General features: G+C 45.0%; 3 non-coding genes and 1 pseudogene across 3 annotated transcripts; 1 reads left to right on the top strand and 3 right to left on the bottom strand.

Moving 5' to 3' along the window:
• Positions 1-10,291: 10,291 nt before the first annotated feature.
• On the bottom strand, positions 10,292-13,984 carry LOC119186809 (uncharacterized; annotated as a pseudogene).
• Positions 13,985-16,588: 2,604 nt separating this feature from the next.
• TRNAT-CGU (transfer RNA threonine (anticodon CGU)) lies at positions 16,589-16,661 on the bottom strand. The gene has a single exon. It is a non-coding gene; the product is annotated as a tRNA-Thr (tRNA).
• A 382-nt stretch (positions 16,662-17,043) lies between these two features.
• On the bottom strand, positions 17,044-17,116 carry TRNAT-CGU (transfer RNA threonine (anticodon CGU)). Its single transcript has one exon. It is a non-coding gene; the product is annotated as a tRNA-Thr (tRNA).
• A 557-nt stretch (positions 17,117-17,673) lies between these two features.
• Positions 17,674-17,746, top strand: TRNAT-CGU (transfer RNA threonine (anticodon CGU)). The gene has a single exon. It is a non-coding gene; the product is annotated as a tRNA-Thr (tRNA).
• Positions 17,747-22,509: the final 4,763 nt, after the last annotated feature.

The raw sequence follows: 22,509 nt of genomic DNA, 5'->3' as shown, positions 1-22,509 counted from the left end.
CGCGGGTGGGAAACGCCAATTAAGTTAGCGTACGAAGGGCCACAAACGCATCCAGACAGCCAGACTCATGTCAAGGTGAAAACACGCACACAACTCAAATGAAAAGCCTTGAAGGAGTATGCACAAAACTTAAATGTAACTTTCTGGGCACTAATTTGGAAATGAGTGGCAACATGAGCGAACTTAAGCTGTAAATTTTGTGTCATCTCTGCGTGGTGTTAAAAAGCTTCGCTGGTCACCTTACTTCACCGATGGAGTGACGACTGATTTATTTTTTACATTGTATCACACGACGCATTTTAAAGGTCTGCGTCTGATTAGCCACATAAGCCTACCGCTTTAACATTTAGTGCTGCGTGCAAATATCATAGAGTGCTTTTCGGTTCCTGTTTCATTGTTCGAATAGTGAACCATCTAAATAACCAAAATACCCTAAAACGTAAATGACACATGCCACATTCCGCTTTGTCACCTCATACTTTTATATTCCTAGATTGATCTGGTATTCACGAGGATACAATAGATCTGGTATTTACAGCTTTCCCTTCCATCGAACTCCCACATCATACTCAGAATGGGCCGGCACCTTAGTGGAACTTAAGGACGAGGTTACCACAACAATCGCAACTACATTCGAAATATCAGCAACCGATGTTCATCTTTTACATTTATGGGAGGCCAGGCGCCAACTCACAAGACGCTGGAAACGACGGAGACTCATTCACCGACTAAAAACAAGTATTGCCGCCCTCATCTTAGAGGTGGAGAAATACGCACTCACACTCGCTAAAGAAAATTGGTTTCCGAAATGCGACTTCCTTACTGGATCTCTTCATACACAATCTGCCTGGAACTTGCTACACCACCTGATTCACCCAAATTTCACTAGAGGTACTGCGAGAAGAAGCCTTCAGAGGGTTCTACATGGCTTTCATGGCGACAACGCAGAGTTATTATGGGCCCTACAGTCGAAGTACGTAAACATTACAAGACATAACGCGCCCATACCACTGTATGACAGCCCTGAAAATCCAGAACTTTCAAAAGCATTTGCGCCCAAGGAAGATAAAGCGGCGATACAAAGCATAGGGAAGGGCACCACCCCGGGATTCGATCAGGTACTGGTATGCGCCTCTCTAACCTATGCGATTACTTGACTTGACTGTTAGCCGATAAAATGAACTAGTATTGGGGCGCTGGAACGCTTTCTACAGAGTGGAAATCTGCCGAGCTTACGTTCATGCCCAAAGCCGGCAAAGCACACAGCACTGTAAATCTCCGTTCCATATTCCTCACGTTACGCACTGATAAGGTGATGGAGGAGCTCATACAAATGTGGCTAACCAAATATCTAGAAGAACAGAGCCTCCTGCCTGATACTATGTACGGCCTTTGTCCCTATCTGTCGGCGCAGGACATCCTCCACTAACTAGAACATGAGATTGTCAACCTACCCAGTGAAAACACTCAGGCGGAGAGGGCTATTTTTGCGATTGGTTTCAAGAACGCATTTGCCAACGTTCGGTACTTTACAATCTTTTAAAGCTTACGTGACCTCAAGGGCGGCCCAAAATTAATTGCTTATGTGCGGAACTTTCTTACTGACAGACTATCCGCATAGGGGACCTTAAATTGCCGCTCACCACCACGGGTGATTTCGGTACTCCCCAAGAGGCTGTCCTTTCCCCGCTCCTTTTCAATGTCGCCCTTATGCGCTTTCCAGATGCCCCAATCAAATTTCAGAAACACGCCACGCCATCAATGCCGATGACGTTACAATCTGGTGCCGCTCTGGCGATCTGGGCCAGATAGAAGGAGCCCTCAAACAGGCTGCCTCCGTTGTAAAAGAAATAGGGCGCAAGAGCGGTCTGGAGTGCTCCCCAAATAAATCCGAAATCCTTGCATATAGAAATAAGGCATCTGACACTACCTTCCTTAACGTACAACTCAATGAAACCCAAATAAAGCGGTTGAAATCATCCCAATTCTGGGGGCCCTCTTCAATATTCGGGGCAAGAACTCATTTGCAATACATAAACTAAGAACGTCCTGTCTACAGATTTCTTGTATGATTAGTCGTGTGGCTAATCGATGACGAGGGATGATACAACACTACATATTGTGACTCAATTAGCCCTTTGTTATCAGTCGCATAACCTAAGGTTTTCCTTACCTGAAAAACTTGAAAGCAGGCGAGCACAGAATAGCCAGAGTCATACGTGTGACTGTTGATTTGAGCCTTCCCCCCTGGAAACTCACGAAAGATGTGTTTAAATAGGGCTCCACAATACTGCATCTGAACTACTTCAAGCACACCACACGAATCTAATCATGCGCCTCGCCATCACTAAAACAGGACAGAAATTATCAGAGCTTGGCATCGAAGTCCCCTTTCACAGAAATGGGAAACAACGTATCACACATGAATAAAGGCAGAACTTCTCTTCATAAAACCACTACCATGCAATATGCGTGCCCAGTTCCACGAACATCGATGTCGGACACGGGCCAAAGCTCACGACAAGTACTCAAACACCGAGGGTGCCTTCTGTGTCAATGCAGCTGCACCAGTGAATGGCAGATATACGACCGCCATCATTCACGAAAGCGAACTGACCGAGCTGCATATCAGCCCAAGACACAGACACAACTCGCATGGAAGAAGCAGGAATTGCCCTCGCCCTACGAAACCCTGAGCCCACCTTCATTCTCACACATTCGCAAGCAGCCTACCGAAAATTCTGTGAAGGCTCTACATTAGCCCCATTGCGCACCGAATTGTTAAACAGCTGTCGGCTCCACGTTAAGAGGGAGATTTGAAGAACCTGGCTACTGCGAAGTTAGGGGCAATGAGCTCACTCATGCCTCCGCCCTAGAATTACTCTTCAGGACATCCAACCCCGGCATATCGTTTCGACCCTCAGCTCTGCGTATAAGCCTGCTTCTCAAGTATACAGAAATTTAGCAACACCAAAGACTCGAACGAAAAAAACTTCCAAGCCTAGGGACAAACTACATTAAGGAATCATAGGTAGCGTGGCTTTGCCTACAGACTCGGTCCTACCCCGATTCGTACATACTGTCAGAGATAGATCCCAACACACACACACCACAGTACAGGGTCTGCGCCAATAAAACTGCCACCCTGTACCACATGGTATGGGAGTGTCCACAAAATCCCTCTTTACAATCCAGAACACAACACAACATGGAAGGGTGGAACGCAGCTCTGTCGAGCTCGGATCGGTAGACCCAAGAGGCCCTCGTAAAGCGTTTGAGGACAGCGGCCCGTGCCAATGGAATTCCAGGCTAAGGATCCCACTCCCCGATTTACTCGCGCAGGCAATCTTCAACGTTTTATTCTCTCTCTTACAAGGGGTGTCCTATCTAACAAATTATTTTAGATCCGCCTGAATTGCAGTGGGCAAGTGTCATCGCTTGAGAATGAGGAGAACAAGAAGTGGCGTTCCAGTGTTTTCTAAGAATGCTAAGAAATTGCCAATCATATATTTAAAAAGGTTTGTTGGAAGACCACCTAAAAAGCGTGCGGATACATTCAGTAGGTGCGACAGATGCTTCCGTAACTGACGTGAAGGCTGGAGTGAGAATTTATTGAACGGATATTAGTTGTTCATCTTCTCTTTGCTTGCCCGACTTGACAGCAATATTCCAGACAGAATTATTGGCAATTATTCTTGCTTTGCGTAAACTCCCAGCGCACATTTCTTTACTAGCGATGCCAACAGATTCTTGGTCTGTGTGCACTAAGGGGGCCTCACTCGTCAAGCTGCCTCGCAAAGCTTTATTCGTATATGCCTAATCACGGATGGCAGGCCCCTCTAAATTGGATAGTAGGTCACACTGGATTAGAATTATATGAAGTAGTGGACTCCTTAGCGGCAGCGTCCTTTGAATGGCCTGTTCTAAATATTCTAAAATCATCCTGAAATAACGCCCTCACACGATTCGGGAATTTTCGTACGCACAATGAACAATTAAGTATTCTATTTTAAGCAACACAAATTTTCAGGACCTTAGGTATCCATAGAATAGCTCATGGTGCAGCACGAGGTTCTAGGAAATTACGTTAACAAAAGTGCGATGCAGAATACCATCATTAGGTTTTACTTGCACAGGCCTGGATTTGTTCTTTCTCCCCGATGTAACTCTTGTAATGAAGCAGAGACGGCTGAGCACTTCTCCATTAAACGTCGCAGATATCAGATAAAAAGGCAAAATTTTCTGAAATTGCTTTCTTCAAAAAGTGGCCTTAAGCTTCCCACATTCGCATCACTCTCCCTGGGGGGCGTTTGCACTAGGGCACTCTAACAGGGTTGTTTATGTTGTTGTGCTTAATTATATAGAGAAGTCCAGGACAGAGAGTTTTATCAGTACATATAAAACATTATTGTTAATTTATCTGTTTACCTTCACTATAGTAAACAATTATTTCGGAAGTTTAACTCTACTTCAGGTAACATTGTATTAAAATACACAAAAATTATCACAAATAGATTTCTGTGTCCTATAGATTGCTTTCTTTGCATATCCTTTTGCCCTGAGTTGTTCCTATCTTTCTCTCTCTCCCTATTTTGTTTCATTATTTCTTGCTCCACAAATTCTACTGCCGCACGCTTCGTGGCCGATCCCCCATGGTGGATTGTGCCCTTCGTTTGGGCATCATCATCATCATCATCATCATCATCATCAAGGCAGGTGTGAGCCACAGAAGGTGAACAACAACAACAGCAACAACAACAACAACAACAAGAACAAGGTGCCCGATTAGTCGTACAACTTCACTTGTTGTGTTCTGGTGCTTGGATGACTGGGCAAGACTAAGCTCTCAACTTACAAGGTCCTGTTTGCATTTCGTTGTCGTCGTTGCCAGGATGGTAAGAATTGAGCATACTAGATGAGCCAGACAACGTCCTTGTACCTTGACTGACGGGAGGGGTTGGCCAGGAAGCGTGTCGCACGGCAGTGATTGACCATCATACAGTAACATCAGTAGAAGCACATGTTCCTAATGTTAAAACAGCGAAAGAAATGGCTCAAAGACTTCTATGCATGAGTATTCCAGCCATTCGTGCGTTGTGTGTCATTAATTTTCATTAATGTTCAAATGAAATGATTCATTTGAAACGCAAAATTAAGCGTCAGCGCAAGCGTCGGAACACGAGTGATTTTTGAAGCCTTACTTCTAAGTTGCGAGAACTAACGCGATCGGCAAAGGAAAGCTTTCTTTCAGATACTCTACCGTCATTCATGAAGAATGAACCCCAAAAATTTTGGCGCTATCTGTGAAAAGATAAACGAGGCATTTCAGAGATCAGGGTCGAGGGAGAAAGTATTGTTGACGCGACTGCCATTGCCAACAAATTTAATGTCTTTTTCCAGTCCGTTTTACATGGGCAGCCACGCATGCTCAGTTGCAGTCATATGACTCTGATAGCCTTATGCCAGAAGTGGAAATCACTGAGGATGGAGTCCTTTGCCTTTTACACAAACTAGATGTGAAGAATTCACCTGGTCCGGACGAACTATCTAATACTTTTTTGAGTAGATATGCTGTTTGGGTGGCAAGATATTTACATCGCATTTACACTGCATCGTTAGACGCTGCAGTTATTCCTGATGACTGGCGCTCGGCAAAAATAATTCCGGTACATAAATCGAGCTCCACTTTGGAAGTTAACAATTACAGGCCTGTTTCCTTAACTAGTACTTGCTGTAAATTATTTGAGCACATTATATTTAAGGCCATGATCATTTACCTAGAAAATAACAAACTACTGTATGCCCAGCAGCATGGATTTAGGTCTGGTTTGTCGACCGTCACCCAACTGGCTGGAATAACTGATGATTCAATTAGAACGCTTAATTTGAAAGGTCAAACCGATGCCATATTTTTGGATTTTTCTAAAGCCTTTGACATCGTACCCCATCAGAATTTAATAACAAAATTATTAGCTATAGGCATTGAGCAGAAGGTTGTAGCATGGATCGCGAGCTACTTGAGTAACAGAAGACAGTGTGTTATCATAAATGGCTGTCTCTCGAAAGAGTTGGCAGTGCATTCGGGAGTTCCGCAGGGCTCAGTCCTCGGACCTCTTCTTTTTTGGTTTATATTAATGATATTTATTTTTGTGTCAAGCCACCGATCCAGATTAAACTATTTGCGGACGACTGCGTAATGTACACATCCATAAATAACCAAGAAGACCAAATTAAACTTAATGATGCATAGCGCTCAATTAACGAATGGTGTATAAGGTGGGCACTAAAAATAAATCGTTCAAAAACAAATTCCGTCACGTTTACCAACAAAACGTTACACCTTCATTTCACATATTTCATAGGAAATGCTGCAATCAAGAGAGCTGATCGGGTTAAATATCTGGGAGTTACACTTACCAGTAACCTCAGTTGGGAAACGCACGTTGAAAATGTGTGTTAGGGTGCACTGAAGAAATTATCCTTTTTGAAAAGAAAACTATGTAACACTCCTCCCACGTTAAAACTAAAAGCGTATAAAGCACTCGTGCAACCAAAATTGGAGTATGCCGACATTATTTGGAGCCCTTGGCAACAACATTTGACTAAGAAAAAAGAAAGGGTCCAAAATTTAGCTCTGCGCTTTATATATTCCGATTACTCCCGACAACATAGCGTAACTAATCTACGTAATAGGGCAAGCCTACAAATACTAGAACAGCGCAGGATAATATCCAGATTAAACTTCGTCTACCAACTTGATCACGGGGACTTTAAATTATCACGGGAACGATACCTTCAGCAGCCTTCTAAACTTTCAGCTAGGACAAATCACAACAAAACTTTTAGGCAGCCACCCAGCCACATTAATGCCTACAAGTTCGCTCTCTTTCCTCGCGCAATTTTTCATTGGAACGCATTACCTGCGGAAGTAGTGAATGCTGCCTCGACGGCTTCATTCACTCAACAGATAGAAAAGATTAATTTCACCATATAAGTGATGTATGCTGTAAATAGTGTCATTTGAGTGCAATTCATCCGGCTACAAATGTGGAACATATTCTTAGTTGTGCGCAGTTCTGTTGAACAGCGAGATAATATATTTGACTTTTCTGTACTTGATAGCTATGTATTCTTTCATTTATGCCCTGTACTCCTGTGTATTACTAGTTATTGCTTGAATGTATTGTTTGTATCCCACTCCTGCATGGGCCCGGGTAGGGCCTGCAGTATCTGTAAATAAAGAAATAAATAATTTGTTTCTATTTCTTGCGTGATCTAGTTTACGTTGCATGAAAGCCTCTGAAGTGTTCATATGAAATGCTACTTTAAAGAGCAGAAAGCTGTGTACGCGCTAGTTGAAACGTTCATACACTGGGCCTCCTCGAGTGATAATCTATACCTGTAACAAGAATTCATGAGCGATGCTGCGCATGCTAGACAAGGAGGTAACCGGCTATCTCTAAGTGGGATGAGTCATTAAATGCTCTGCGCATACGACTTTGAAAAACCCCTTCAAGTGCCATAGAGTGAATTGATACGCTACTCTAGGCTCATATTGAACGACACCGACACTATCTTAGTGCAAATACGAGCTGCAGTTTTTGAACAGGAAAAGCTTTATTGCCATGGTAGTGAGCGGAAGAAAGGTTATGCTCTCTAGGCTATCTTGTCTCCCCGCCCTCTGGGATTCATATTGTTCTTCAGGAGTGTGAGCTGATACCACACACACACACACACACACACACACACACACACACACACACACACACACACACACACACACACACACACACACACACACACACACACACACACACACACACACACACACACACACACACACACACACACACACACACACACACACACACACACACACACACACACACACACACACACACACACACACACACACACGCGCGCGCGCACACGCACACGCACACACGCACGCACGCATGCACGCGCACACACACACACACACACACACACACACACACATATATATATATATATATATATATATATATATATATATATATATATATATATATATATATATATATATATATATATATATATATATATATATATATATATATATATGAGAACTATAACACTTTGCAATGGCTGTGGTTTCAAAGCTCTTTATTTTGCAATAGGATTTATTATGTAGCACCTCTGTTTTTCAGCTATGCTTACTTCATCTGTGGCACCTGTCGAAAACATTTACAAAGTCAAGCCGTTCAAGAGAGGATATATCTGCAGCTGAATTTCATTTTATGCTATGACATTAGCAGCTCGCTTGGTATACAGATTTTTTGATGAGCGTAGCCGTAAGCAATCAATAATTTGGCGTATATATGCACCAGACAGTTGCGAACACAAAACCAAGCACTTCGCAAGGATGTAGAGGCTTCAAGTCATTACTAGCGGTTAAACAGGTCGTTTGCCTGTTTAACCGCTAGTAATGACAAGCTCAGTGATGCATGACAGCATCACTCAGCTTTAAAGCCTGTTTGCTACTGCGACGAAACTCTTGAACGTTATCCCATTGTGAAACTTTTGAAACATCATTGCAGGAAAAGCAGCCCCCAGAAGCTCGGCAAAACACCTGCAGTAAGCCTCCTGCAGTGACTCCATCGTCTTATGTGGTGAGCGGAGCTCAACGTACACCCCTGAGTAGCGAGCGGAAATACTAACCCGAATGCTCTTGGAGCGAAAATAATTTAGCTTTTGGTTCTGTATTCTCAAACTGTCTAACTGTCTATACAACTCGGAACCGGCAAATGAATGTCACGTAATAGCCTACTATACGTTGATGTCGTTGGTTCAGGAAAGCGACGCCGAAAACTTGATTAAAAAAAAAAAGACTACGCAGGTGGATGAAAAGCTTCAGGTACACACTTGCGAGTATATTAACTTTCTTACAATTTTAATAGGAGTAGCCATGATAGTTATGTCATATGGTGGTTTTGGGACGTTGAACCCAGCATATCAATCAATCAAATCAAAACCATAATAGCTATGAATCAAGGGATATAAACTGGGCTAGCTGGTATTTCTGATTCCTTTGCTAGTGCAAACAAAGGTTGCCTAAAAGGGACAAATGTCAACTCTCAGCGAGTGAATGCCACTTATAGAAACGTTCTATATGTTTCTTAGACACGTGGCAAAAGAACTTGTAGGGCGTCTACTTCAGTGTTATTTCTTAGTTTCATCATCGTTGCAACGTGTCAAAGTCTTTTAGCAAGGAAACGTGAATAGCACTGGAAACTGGTTGGGAAACTTCAGTCTGTATGGACGGGGCAATATACCCCCGAAAGCATGCCCCCACAACACGAATCAGCAACATTCCTTCGTGTTGTGCATTCTTGTCTTCGCTTAGTGTTTTGTCCGGCCTATGCAGCGCAATGGTGCCAAAAATATGCTCAGCATGCATAGGCGCGTGAACAAGGGGGATAGAGGGAACTCCGGATGACCTACTCCCTTCATATCACCTATGTGTGTGGGAAAAGTACGCCTCTTACTCAGCTGGGCCTGTCCAGTCATAGCGTAATAGTCCTGGTTTCGGTCAATGTTACTAGATTACCTCAGTTTGCAAACTCCGCCGGGATGCGGCGGCGAAACGCGGCCCCCTTCGTTTCCCGCTCTCTAGGTGGCGCTTCCGACGCCATTTGACCGGTCGCCGCATCGTAACGGAGCCTTCGCGCAATGTTAAACAGAATTTACGCTGTTAATTTTGTGTAATGGGAGTTATTTCCCGAGAGGGTGAGCGAAGGTTATTACGAGTGTGCAAGTAAATCACCAGTTGAGCCGCTAAGGCGATGCCACACGGCAGAGACGTGAGCGCGATGCCCGAATCTTGCGGGACTTCTCTTCATACAGCTCTTTTGCGTTCCTGTTCTTTAAAATTCAATTGCCTATGTAAAAAAAAACCATTGACAGTGGGCCACAGCATTAAGTCTAAATGCTAGAGGGCTATGCACTTCAATTCAGGTGCACGTTAGAGAAACCCCAGGTGGTAAAAATTTCCAAAGCCCTTCACTACGACGTGCCTCATAATCATATCGTGGTTTTGGCCCGTAGAACCTTTGATATTATTGTACGATGAGCCACGCACTACAGCCATCTAATGACGCCGGATATGTTAAAGGGTAAAGCCCAGAACGACTTGTTCGTTCCAGATAACTGAATCGTATGATTCGCATTATTTTAGAAGATACCGAACTACTTCAATAAAAATTTGGCCTTTTTAAGGCTATAAAATGCGCGAGATGACGAGAACACAAAGTCAAATTAAACACAATTTATTGAACACTGAACAAAGTCAAATTAAACACAATTTACTGAACACTGAAACAAACAAACTGGAAGCCACTTTTCTTCAAAGGCAAGAGCCAGAGTTACAGGAGACGTGCTTTTTTGTTTGCTACAGCCACCTTTTCCTTGCTTTTTAATTTATGGTTGAAATCTCTGGAAAAGAAATGCATTCTTGTCACAATGACAAAGTTAAATATTTGGCAAGTGAATGCTGATTCATGGTCTGAACAGGCCAAGCGAGCAATGCTTCACTTTTCAAGCTCTTCTAGCACCTTCCAGAAAATATTTTCGCAAGCACCAGCCTCATCTAATGTTGCAGAAACTACATCATTTACAACTCTCATCACACGCAACATTTTAGCTGTTGAATGCTTCATGCAGCCTTCCTTGAAACTTCTATAGGTTGTCAGATAGGCATCAGAGCCAACGACGGGCGCTGCACTGCTTATATCTTCTAAGCATAGAAGGCATGCTGTGTGCTTTTCATACTTGTACACTACATATCCACTAATGTAGTACACAATGGCGTCGTCCACTTCTCCTTTGAAGTAAGAGTGGTCGTCATCCTGCTCTTCGGGATCTCTAGACGTTTCACAAGTGATCTTTAGCAGCTTTTCCTCTATGAATTCACGCAAACAAGCATGTTTGGTGCGCTGAACTTCTCTTGTCGTCCGCAGTGTTTCCTGTACGCTGGCAAGCACATTTCCTGGTACTCCTTGCACACTACCACGAAGTGCGGTCTTTATCGGTGTGTACAGACTGAGAAGCCGGAAGATCTGAGTAAAGTTGACCACCGTAGGGTGAGATTCATCTCCACCGAATGACCGAACAAGCCCGAAGTGCCGCTGAAAAAGAGGAAGTTTGTTAAGCTACAACCAACTTCATTACTCATAGCTCAACACTCATAGCCGCAGCAGTAACACGCTCACCTCCAAGGGGTCTTGGTTCAACTTTGCTGTCAAAACGTAGTGTGCGTCCTGATCCAGTAAGAACTCGATGATTTCAAGCGTTGACATCAAGGTAACGCGCAGAGATTGAGTGGTTTGCTGCGATGCAAAGAGCTTGAGACCTTGCTTCACGGAGTTCTTTTCTGTAGAATTGAGCATTTCCAAGAAGTCCTTGATGACCTGAATAAATGAGGTAAACGTAAGCGCACTATAAGCACCAAGTTCAACACGTATGAAATGGAACTAGGGCTTGCCTGTATTTCCTTTGAGTGGCGCTTGATGCCTCTTTTAGGTAGCTTTATGTTTAAAGCATCGAACAGGTCATTGAGGAGTATGGTGAATGCTTCGGTTCCCTCAGAGCCCCTAAGGCCTTCAACACCGGCTTCTCTGTATGTTCGGATGCCAATAGCCGTTCCTCGGCTGAATAGCTGTAAAAAAGTGCATTGATAAGTTAGTTGAAAGATAGCTCAAACTAGCCTACACTGTCTTTAAAGGTGTCACCTGTGTAGCAAGTCGGACGCTCATCTTTTGAAGGTTGTCTGGGGCAACATGTGCTTTCGTCAGTTTTGGTGCGACTCTTGTATGTTTGCTCTTCTCGGATTTGTACAGGGCAACATAATGTGCGAAATTTATCTGATGATCTCCAGCCTGAAAGAAACAGAACGGTTTTTAGTATTTGGTTGCAACTAAATGCACATATTTACTCTTACCATTCCGTAGGTGTGCTTTTTCAGATGATTCCTGATGCACGTGACTACGTGCGGGACGTCACAGATAAAGAAGATCTTCTGTGAGGGTTCCCAGGGATGCTCGATGCTGTTGCATGGTGACATAATGTCTCCTGATATACCCAGGGTTGTCCACATTGAGCGGTTATTACCAGCTCCATCGCTTACAACAGCGAGCACTGAAGCATTATGCTTGTGAAGCTGCAACACAGCACTCAAAATGAGCCGTGCGAGGATCCGTCCAGGTGCAGCACCTCTTGTGGCAAAAGACGCTATGGGTTGAACCCAGCCCTCAAACAATGGGACAAAGTTTAACACTAGTGCGTGGTCAGCGAGCTGCTCAGTGGTGGCATTCGTCTCATCGCCATAGTCAACAAAGCCATCCATTTTATACGATGTTTTATTGAAAGCAACAGATTGCTTGAGCTTTACCTCATCAAGCAACAGAACACCGTACCTTTGAAGGTGGCTCTTCTCCTGAAAATGCTCTTGGATGCTCTTCAGCGATACCTCATTAAAGCCATATCTGCAGGGAATTCCACTAATAATCTGACGAAGGCGTGCTCTTGTAGGAAGAGGCAAAAGCTGCATATCAGATAACAGCTTGTAAGCTTTCGGGCTTGCAATCTGCAGGAGAAGGCATGTCATCAGCCACTCTTCTGTGTATCGCCTCCCGTTTTTTGCTTTTGCTTTTGCTATCTGAAAAGCATTCTTGAAAGCCAGCTGCTGTTTGGCTGGAAGAATGTCAAGTGCACGCTCCATCCTCTCTTCTGTAACATTCCCAAGTTGTTTTTTCACGGTGGCTACCTCTTTCTTCAACTTTTCTCTCTACATGGTTACTCGTATTGCCCTTTGGCGCAGAGACTTGACTTTGGTGCTCTTAGATTGCAAGCTGTTGCGTGTCTTGCGCCGCCGTGAAAACAGCTTGTGCAGAGTGATGCATTCCTGACATGTTGCCGTCATACACAGAATTGTGCACGATTTGCGATGCCATGATTCCCCATTTTTAACGGCCACAGATGATGACAAGACGTGGGGGTAATTATTAGCGGGGCAACCTTCACAACCGCTCAGCCTTTCAATGCGTGAAAGTAGGCACTTTAAATCGTCACACGATTTCAATTCAATATCCGCACCAGTGCTATATACGGCTGATGTAACACGTTGCCCCTTGGCACTGACAGACAAGGCTAGGCGGTTGGAAACTACCACAGCCCTGTCGATCTCTGGAATGTCTTCTCTCATTGTCAGCTTATATAACACGATTGTAGTGCCAACAGCTTCGAGTGACCAACCCTGGATCCGTTGGCCTGCTGCTGCTATGTCAGACAACTCGCTGAAGAGCTGTGTGTTGTTCTCCAGCGTAAGACTGTTTTCACTGCCACCACTGCTTTCGTTAGAGACGCCGAAGTCAGGTGTCGCAGCTTCTTGGTCATTGTCCTTTTGATCTTTTTTACGCTTAGGCTGAGGCGGTGCACGCACGGTTGGGGCCTTGCGTTTTCGCGCTGGCTTGGACAAGTACTTCGGGCAATTTGGAAAAATGCGCGGCACAGCATCTTCATTAAGAGCCCACTTACCACGCGGAATGAGAACTACGTCACCATGAACATGGTGCACGTAGGCCTTCGCAATATCTTCCTCTCGGAAGTGAAGGTCACAAACAGCGCAAGAGCTTGTCAGTTCCTTATCCGATCTCGGTATAGCCCGTCGCCACAGTTGAAGGCGCACCTGGTCAGCGGGAGGCTTGAAAAAATGTCTCTTTTCGGCCGTGGATTTTATCGAATCGTACCCACTTCGGCAACCAGTCACAAAGCAGCGAGGCATGTTTTCTCACATTCAAGAACCGTCACATGACACATGTGAGCTGTGTAGCTCACAGGGAAAGCGATGACTGAGTTGAAGACATTAAAAAACACCCGGCACCATGCAGATCACGCCAACGCTGACAGCGTCGGTGCCACGCCGGGCACCACGTTGATCGCTACCGTAGTAAGTTGCAGACAGAGCACACACTACGCGAGTTACGTCGAAATAAATCTTGCTGGAACTCAGTGACAGCGATGACTACGAAGCACACTTGAAAGCAACAAAGCAGCACCCGGCATAAGAACACAACTGCAGTAACTCCGCCGGCGTGGGTCCGGGCACCTCCGTGCTGCGCACACCACACGACCTTCAGACCGGTGGATGGATGGATGCGGCTGTACCCTTTAGATCGGGCGGCGGCTAACGCCACCTAGCCGTAATACTTAGTGAACTAAACATTACATTTATGTTTTTTTCCTTTAAATAATGAAGTTGAGGATTCGTACTTCGCAGTGAAGGGTTTAATTTTCACTCGTGCCTTGACTTTAGCCACCAATCAGATAACCTCCTTCTAGTTAAGTCTACCCGCTTAAAGTCTATTTTGCCCTCGCTGTCCCTAAATCCCAGTGCTTTGAAAAACTCCGCGCCATCATCCTGAACTATAGGGTGAAGCCCTTTACAGAACATTATCAAGTGTTCGGCAGTTTCTTCTTCCTCTCCACACGCACTGCATATTGTGTCGACCCCTTCGTATTTGGCCCGATATGTCTTGGTTCGCAGTACTCCCGTCCTGGCCTCAAACAGTAGAGAACTACCCCGAGTATTATCATAGATCCTTTCCTTGGCAATTTCCTGCTTAAAAGTTCGATAGATCTCTAGTGCGGACTTCTTAATCATGCCCATTCTCCACATGTCAGTCTCCGTTTCCTTCACTTTTTTCTTAACCGATAGTTTTTTTGGTTTGGCCACCTGCTGTTTTCTAAGTATTTACCAGTCAACTTCCTGGTTCGCTTCCTCCATTTTGTATCGACATTCTTCATATACAAGTAGCTGAAAACCTTCCTAGCCCAACGCTCTTCCCCCATTTCTCTCAATCGCTTCTCAAATTTTATCTTGCTGCTAGCCTCCCTGCCTTCAAATGATGTCCATCCCATATCACCTTGTACTCCCTGATTTGGTGTATTCCCGTGAGCTCCTAAAGCAAGCCTACCTATTCCACGTTGCTTAATTTCTAATCTTGCTTGAACTTCTGATCTCATGCATAAGACCGCATTGCTGAACGTCAGCCCAGGAACCATGACCCCTTTCCATATTCCTCTCACAACATCATACCTATTGTAATTCGACAGTGCCCTATTTTTCATGACTGCTGCATTCCTGTTACCTTTAGTCGTCACGTATATTTCGTGTTCTCTCAGATACTCGGTCCCATTGCTTATCCATACGCCCAGATATTTGTATTTATCTGTCATCTCTAGCGTGACCTCCTGTATTCTAAGCTCACTACCTTCGTTGTCATTGAAAATCATAACTGCTGATTTTTCCCTACTGAATCTAAAATCTAACCTATCTCCCTCATTACCGCAGATGTCCATCAATCTCTGCAAATCTTCCTTGTTGTTGGCCATTAGCACTATATCATCTGCGTACATTAATGCCGGTAGTGCCTGATCAATAAGTTTTCCTTGTTTGACTAAAGAGGTTGAAGCCAAGTCCACTTCCTTCTAATTTTGCCTCTAATTCTTGTAGGTACATCATGAATAATAAGGGTGACAGGGGGCACCCCTGCCTAAGCCCCCGTTTTACCTCTGCAGGCTTGAATACCTGTTTTTCCCACTTTATAACTACCTTGTTACCTTTATAGACACCCTTTAAAAGATTAGTGACTACATGTACCACGCCTAGTGTGTCCAGTATTCCCCACAATTCCTCTTGAACCACGCTATCGTACGCTCCCTTGAAATCCAAAAATGCTAGCCACAGGGGCCTGTGTTCTTTTTCTGCTATTTCGATGCACTGCGTCAGTGAGAACAGATTGTCTTCCAACCTCCTGTGTTTCCGAAACCCATTCTGCAGTTCCCCCAGCACCCCCTCATCCTCTATCCACGCCTGCAGTCTTTCCTTTATAATCTGCATCGCCAGCCTGTAGACCACTGATGTCACTGTTATAGGACGGTAGTTGTTTATGTCAGCTTTGTCCCCCTTTCCTTTAGAGATCATGCTCATCCTGCTAAGTTTCCATCCATCGGGAACTTCACCATCGATTATTATTGTACTCACTGCCTCTCTCAAAGCCTGCTAAAACTTCGGACCTAATGTTTTAACTGAAAAAAGTATCTAGTAACATTGGTTTCGGTCACATGCTTTTGTTTTTGTGGCCTGCCGAAGGCCCTTCATGTTCCTTTTCAAAACCTGTTCAATGCCCCTTTTAACTCCTAAATTGCTAAGGAGCAAAGGTCTGCTATTATTGGAAGCACGTCGTCACTTGTTTTGCATCTTTTATTAAATGTGAAGCATTTCTTAGCGAATTTCGGCGACTTTGAGCGTATCTATCTATCTATCTATCTATCATATATATATATATATATATATATATATATATATATATATATATATATATATATATATATAAGGGAAAGAAGTGTATACCTAAGGGCTCGTTTTTCCGTGTTTTTAACACAATAATAATGAGAATAACAGACAGTAATGCCAAGGAATGTACAGGGGAAGTTATTAACATTAATGGAATGTAAATAAGAAGAAAGAAAAGTGGATGAAAAAATTACCAACTGTAAGCAGGAATCGAACCTACGACCTTCGAATTACGCGTTCGATGCTCTAACCACTGAGCTATTACAGCGGCCCTCTCTCCATCCACTTTTTTGGGTTTATCTGTGAATTTAGAAGTAGGAGCGACAGTCAGCGCCATCTATAAGCCAAACAACGAGTGTGAAAACACTCTTATGCGCATGTTTGGCGTCACGTAGCACGTGAACTTATTATGAGCGGGCAGCTGATTAATTGTCCCTCTTATACAACCTAAACACACCAAGTCTGCCAGTACGAGACCCTGGTTCAATGAAATAAGGGAAAGAAGTGTATACCTAAGGGCTCGTTTTTCCGTGTTTTTAACACAATAATAATGAGAATAACAGACAGTAATGCCAAGGAATGTACAGGGGAAGTTATTAACATTAATGGAATGTAAATAAGAAGAAAGAAAAGTGGATGAAAAAATTACCAACTGTAAGCAGGAATCGAACCTACGACCTTCGAATTACGCGTTCGATGCTCTAACCACTGAGCTATTACAGCGGCCATCTCTCCATCCACTTTTTTGGGTTTATCTGTGAATTTAGAAGTAGGAGCGACAGTCAGCGCCATCTATAAGCCAAACAACGAGTGTGAAAACACTCTTATGCGCATGTTTGGCGTCACGTAGCACGTGAACTTATTATGAGCGGGCAGCTGATTAATTGTCCCTCTTATACAACCTAAACACACCAAGTCTGCCAGTACGAGACCCTCGTTCAATGAAATAAGGGAAAGAAGTGTATACCTAAGGGCTCGTTTTTCCGCGTTTTTAACACAATAATAATGAGAATAACAGACAGTAATGCCAAGGAATGTACAGGGGAAGTTATTAACATTAATGGAATGTAAATAAGAAGAAAAAAAAGTGGATGAAAAAATTACCAACTGTAAGCAGGAATCAAACCTACGACCTTCGAATTACGCGTTCGATGCTCTAACCACTGAGCTATTACAGCGGCCCTCTCTCCATCCACTTTTTTGGGTTTATCTGTCAATTTAGAAGTAGGAGCGACAGTCAGCGCCATCTATAAGCCAAACAACCACTGTAAGTTACAGCCGCTGTAATAGCTCAGTGGTTAGAGCATCGAACGCGTAATTCGAAGGTCGTAGGTTCGATTCCTGCTTACAGTTGGTAATTTTTTCATCCACTTTTCTTTCTTCTTATTTACATTCCATTAATGTTAATAACTTCCCCTGTACATTCCTTGACATTACTGTCTGTTATTCTCATTATATATATATATATATATATATATATATATATATATTGTTACAGCGAGCTGTGATGAAATGGCTTTATTTACAAGAGGTGAGCGATGGTCGTTCGCGGCAGCGCACTGCAACCTTGCAAGACTCTTCGTCTTCCTCTCCTTCACTTCTATGCCTTTTGCTAGCCCGTTACATTCCCCCGAAAGCAGACGAAGCCAGTACGGCAAGTTATGATGCACACGGAGGGTAGAACGGTTTCAGGCGAGCAATGTAGCAATGTGAGTGAGCTGCGTTCTGCTCGATCATCGACCAATGGACAAAAGACGAGCTATTACGTAAGTGAGCTGGCTGAGACGCTCCAAAACTACAAATGGGCCTGAATATCGTGACAGAAGCTTTTGACACAATCCACGCTTGCGTTGCGGTGTCCAAAGCAACACCAAGTCACCTTTTTCGAATAAAACCGGTTCATGACGGTCGTCGAGACGTTCCTTCGAGCGACGTTGAGAGGCCAGAGTTCGAAGACGAGCGATTCGATGGGCTTCTTCCGCGAGGCACAGGGTGTTCGATACAGAGTCATCATTATGTACAATGAAGGGTAAGAAAGTGTCTAGAGGGCTTAGTGGCAACCTGGCGTACAATAGATAAAATGGGCTGAAGTTTGTTGTTTCATGTTTCGCCGTGTCGTAGGCGTACGTGATAAAAGGCAGCACCTCATCCCAGTTCTTGTGATCGGAAGAAACGTACATGGCAAGCATGTTGGTCAGCGTTCGGTTGGTCCGTTCGACGAGGTCATTGTTGGGACTCCGGGTCCTGCCGGTCTCGTTTTCGGTAGCTGGCCCCGTCGCAGGATCCATCGTCCAACAATTCAGCGAGAAGAAGCGCCCGAACGAACAACAGAGATTTATTTACATGTGGAGAAGTGGTCAACTGACCCAAAGAGAGAAGAGTGAGTGTGATACAAAACTTCTTCGGCATTTTATAGCGCTGCGCCGTTGACACTGGGCGCCCCGTCCGCATCGTCAGCCAATACGGTGTCTCCGGCACCTCGGCCACGAGAGAGGGGGAAACAAACCTCACAACACATGGAGTGGCACAACCTAACACGAGGTCCATATATGGTCACGGCACCCTAAAATGTTACCAAACATGGTCACGAACGCACAGCAGATCCCGGAGCTCTCCCGGCGAAAGGAGGAACCCGAATGGGAAGGTGGGGGTGGACGACACCGTCGGTCAAGAACCGGTTCTCCCCCAAACTTTTCCTGCTTGGCTCCCCAGGGCCGGTCGTAACAGTCTCTCGCGCGGGGGGGGGGGGGGGCGAAGATCTCTATGGGCTGAGGTTTGCAGCCACTGTCCGGAGAGATCAGCGCTGGCAGTCGGTTTGGTGACGACCGTCTTTGATGAAGTAGAGGGCAACACCTGCTTCAGTGTGGGCTCAACAGACATCACATACGCACATGAAAACACAACTACTCAGCCGGTGAGCGCCGGACAATTCCGCCAAACTCCACCAGGCAATTTTCCCCTTTAACTGATATTAAAGGAAATACACAATTTATTCAAAATGTTACTCACACTTTAAGGTGACACAAAACAACAACACTGGAAGCACACCGAACCCGAAACCCTGGATAGCCCTGTCTTCAACGTTTTCAAACAAGTACACCTAAAAGAGTAAAAAAAAAACAATCACTAGCTCTTTTCTAGGTCAGGAAAAAAAATGCCAGAGTTCTCGAGACATCCTCTCGCGTTAGGGGCATCGACTTAAGCCATCAGCGTTGCCATGGAGTACACCCTTTTTGTAGCGTATTTCAAACGTATATTGTTGCAAAACGAGGCTCCAACGCAGCAGGCGGCCGCTCTTAGAGGACATGGTCTGTAGCCAGGTGAGAGGACAGTGGTCCACTTCCACAATGAACTTGCTTCCGGCAATATAACAAGCCAGTTTCTGGACTGCCCAAACCAAGCACGCACATTCCTTTTCGCTAGCGTCGCTAGCGCTGTAAACCTGCTCGCGAAGGGTGAGTTTCCGGCTAACATAGAGGACGGGATGCTCTTGATCCCCCTCATCCCTTTGACTAAGAACTGCCCCCATGCCTCTATCACTAGCGTCGCATTGGACTATGAAAGGCCTCGAGTGGTCCGGTGAACTAAGCAAAGGTTGGCTCGACAAGGCCGCTTTCAAAACGCGGAAAGCCTTTTCTTTCTCCTCATCCCAGTTGACCATTTGGGGCTCGGTCTTGCGCAACGCGTCAGTAAGAGTGCTGGCAATGTCGGAATATCTAGGGATGTACTTACGATAGTAACCAGCTATTCCAAGAAAAGCCCGAATATCGGTTTTCGTTCGGGGCTGGGGAAAGTCTCGGATAGCTGCCACTTTCATTTCAGAGGGACGGCGATGCCCTCGACCGATAACATGCCCAAAATAGAGTACCTCTGCTTGTGCTAGCTGACACTTGGGCGCCTTTACCGTTAAACCTGCTTCGCGTAGGCGTGTCAGTACTGCTCTCAAATGCGCTAAGTGTTCTGGCCAGGACGAGGAAAACACGGCGACGTCGTCTAAGTAAGGCAATGCGAAGTCCTCTTGACCCCGCAAAACCTTATCCATTAAGTTTGAAAAACAGTAAGGCGCGTTCTTTAGGCCGAAACTCAACACTTTAGGGCGGAATGTCTCCAATGGTGAAATAAATGCAGCATACCGGCTCGCCCTCTCGGTGAGCGGCACCTGCCAGTAATCTCTCACTAGGTCTAGCGTTGAGATAAATTGCGCGCTGCTTACCCTCTCGACGCGTTCCTCAATGTGGGGAATTGGGTATGTCTGACCCTTGGTGATGAGGTTTAACTTATGATAGTCTGCGCAAGGACGCGGATCTTTGCCGGGTACCTCCACAAGAATTAACGGGGAAGTGTAATCACTTTCACACGGCTCAATCACGCCCAATTCCAGCATCCTGTTAACTTCTGCTTTTATTAGCTCAAGCCGGCGAGGTGACACCCGATACGTCTTAGATCTTACCGGTTCCGACGAGGTAAGCTCTATGTCATGAGTGAGGACGGATGTCCGGCCTGGCTCGCTTACAAATCTGTCCTGAAACTCGGTCAAAAGACCACGCAATTCCTGCTTCTGCTTCGTTGTCAGTTGTGACTTTGATACTAAATCCTCAACTCTTTTCTCGATCGGCACTTCGTCCGATTCGGGAGCTAATTCAGGGATTTCTGCCGGAACCTCTTCCGGAACATTTAAAGTCATGTTCACGATGGCTTCCCTCTCTTTGTAGGGTTTGAGTAAGTTGCTATGATACACCTGGTGTGCCTTACGACTTCCTGGTAATTTTACCACATAGTTGGTGTCAGACAATTTTCGAGTAATCTCGGCCGGGCCGACCCATTGCACTTCAAGCTATTCTTCTGGGAGGGCCTCAACAACATGACCCTGTCTCCTACAGCAAAGTGTCGCGCTTTAGCTGTCCGATCGTAGTAAAGCTTAGCCTTCTGCTGTGCTTTGGCCATCGCACTTTCGGTCAGTTCTTGGGCTTTTGTTAGACGATCCAATAAGGTGAGGACATATTCCACTACTACAGGATCATCACCCTGACCTTCCCACGACTCTCTCAGCATACGAAGAGGAGATCGCAGTCTGCGGCCGTAAACAAGTTCCGCTGGCGTAAACCCTGTTGTCTCATGTGGTGCAGTTCTTAGTGCAAACATCGTTGCAGGTAAGCACATTTCCCAGTCAGTTTTTCGTTCAAAACATAAGGCTCTTAACACTCGCTTCATCACGGAGTGAAGCTTCTCTATCGAGTTCGACTGCGGATGGTAGACTGAACTATGCAATAATTTCACGCCACACCGCTCTAGAAAGGTTGTCGTTAAGGCACTCGTGAAAATGGTGCCCTGGTCTGATTGTATCTCGGCAGGAAAGCCTACCCGGGCAAACACGGACAGAAGTCCGTTCACTACTTCGACGGAACTTAGCTCTTTTAGCGGGACCGCCTCTGGAAATTTAGTAGCTGGGCAGATTAAGGTCAGGATGTGACGGTAGCCTGAAGTTGTCTTGGGCAAAGGACCTACTGTGTCAATTACCAACCGACGAAAGGGCTCAGTGATTACGGGTACCAGCTTCATTGGAAATTTCGCCTTATCTCCTGGCTTACCCACTCGCTGACACACATCGCAAGATTTTACAAACCTCTCTACATCTTTAAAGCATCCAGGCCAGTAGTATTCCTGTAAAAGACAATTTTTCGCCTTCTTTACGCCTAAGTGGCCTGACCATGATTCTCCATGCACCAAACTAAGCAAATCCTGACGATACGCCTGAGGTACGACTACCTGGTCAAACTCTACTCCTCGCCTATCTAGATATTTTCGATAGAGTATGCCGCTCCTCTCTTGGAATCTCACATTTCGTTTGGCGATTCCCTCTTTCGAACTGTCCTGGAATTGCTTAAGCGTCAGGTCCCCCTTTTGTTCGTTTATTAATGAAGCGGGACTCACCTGCAGCAGCCGACTGAAATTATCCGAAGTTGGCATGACACACAACTCTTTTGTATTTCCTAGTACCTGGAATGTGTCACCCTCTGTGCTATCCTCTGTACTACCAGGAATCGGCTTGGGAGCAACGGCATTTCTATTTGCTCGGTCAACGAGGCGTAATTGACCCCTTCTAATTCGGGAGGAGG

The sequence above is a fragment of the Rhipicephalus microplus genome, chromosome 3 (genome assembly GCF_043290135.1).
Source record: "Rhipicephalus microplus isolate Deutch F79 chromosome 3, USDA_Rmic, whole genome shotgun sequence".
Lineage (NCBI taxonomy): Eukaryota > Metazoa > Arthropoda > Arachnida > Ixodida > Ixodidae > Rhipicephalus > Rhipicephalus microplus.
The sequence above is the reverse complement of the archived record's forward strand: the minus strand, read 5'-3'. Positions and strand labels throughout refer to the sequence as shown.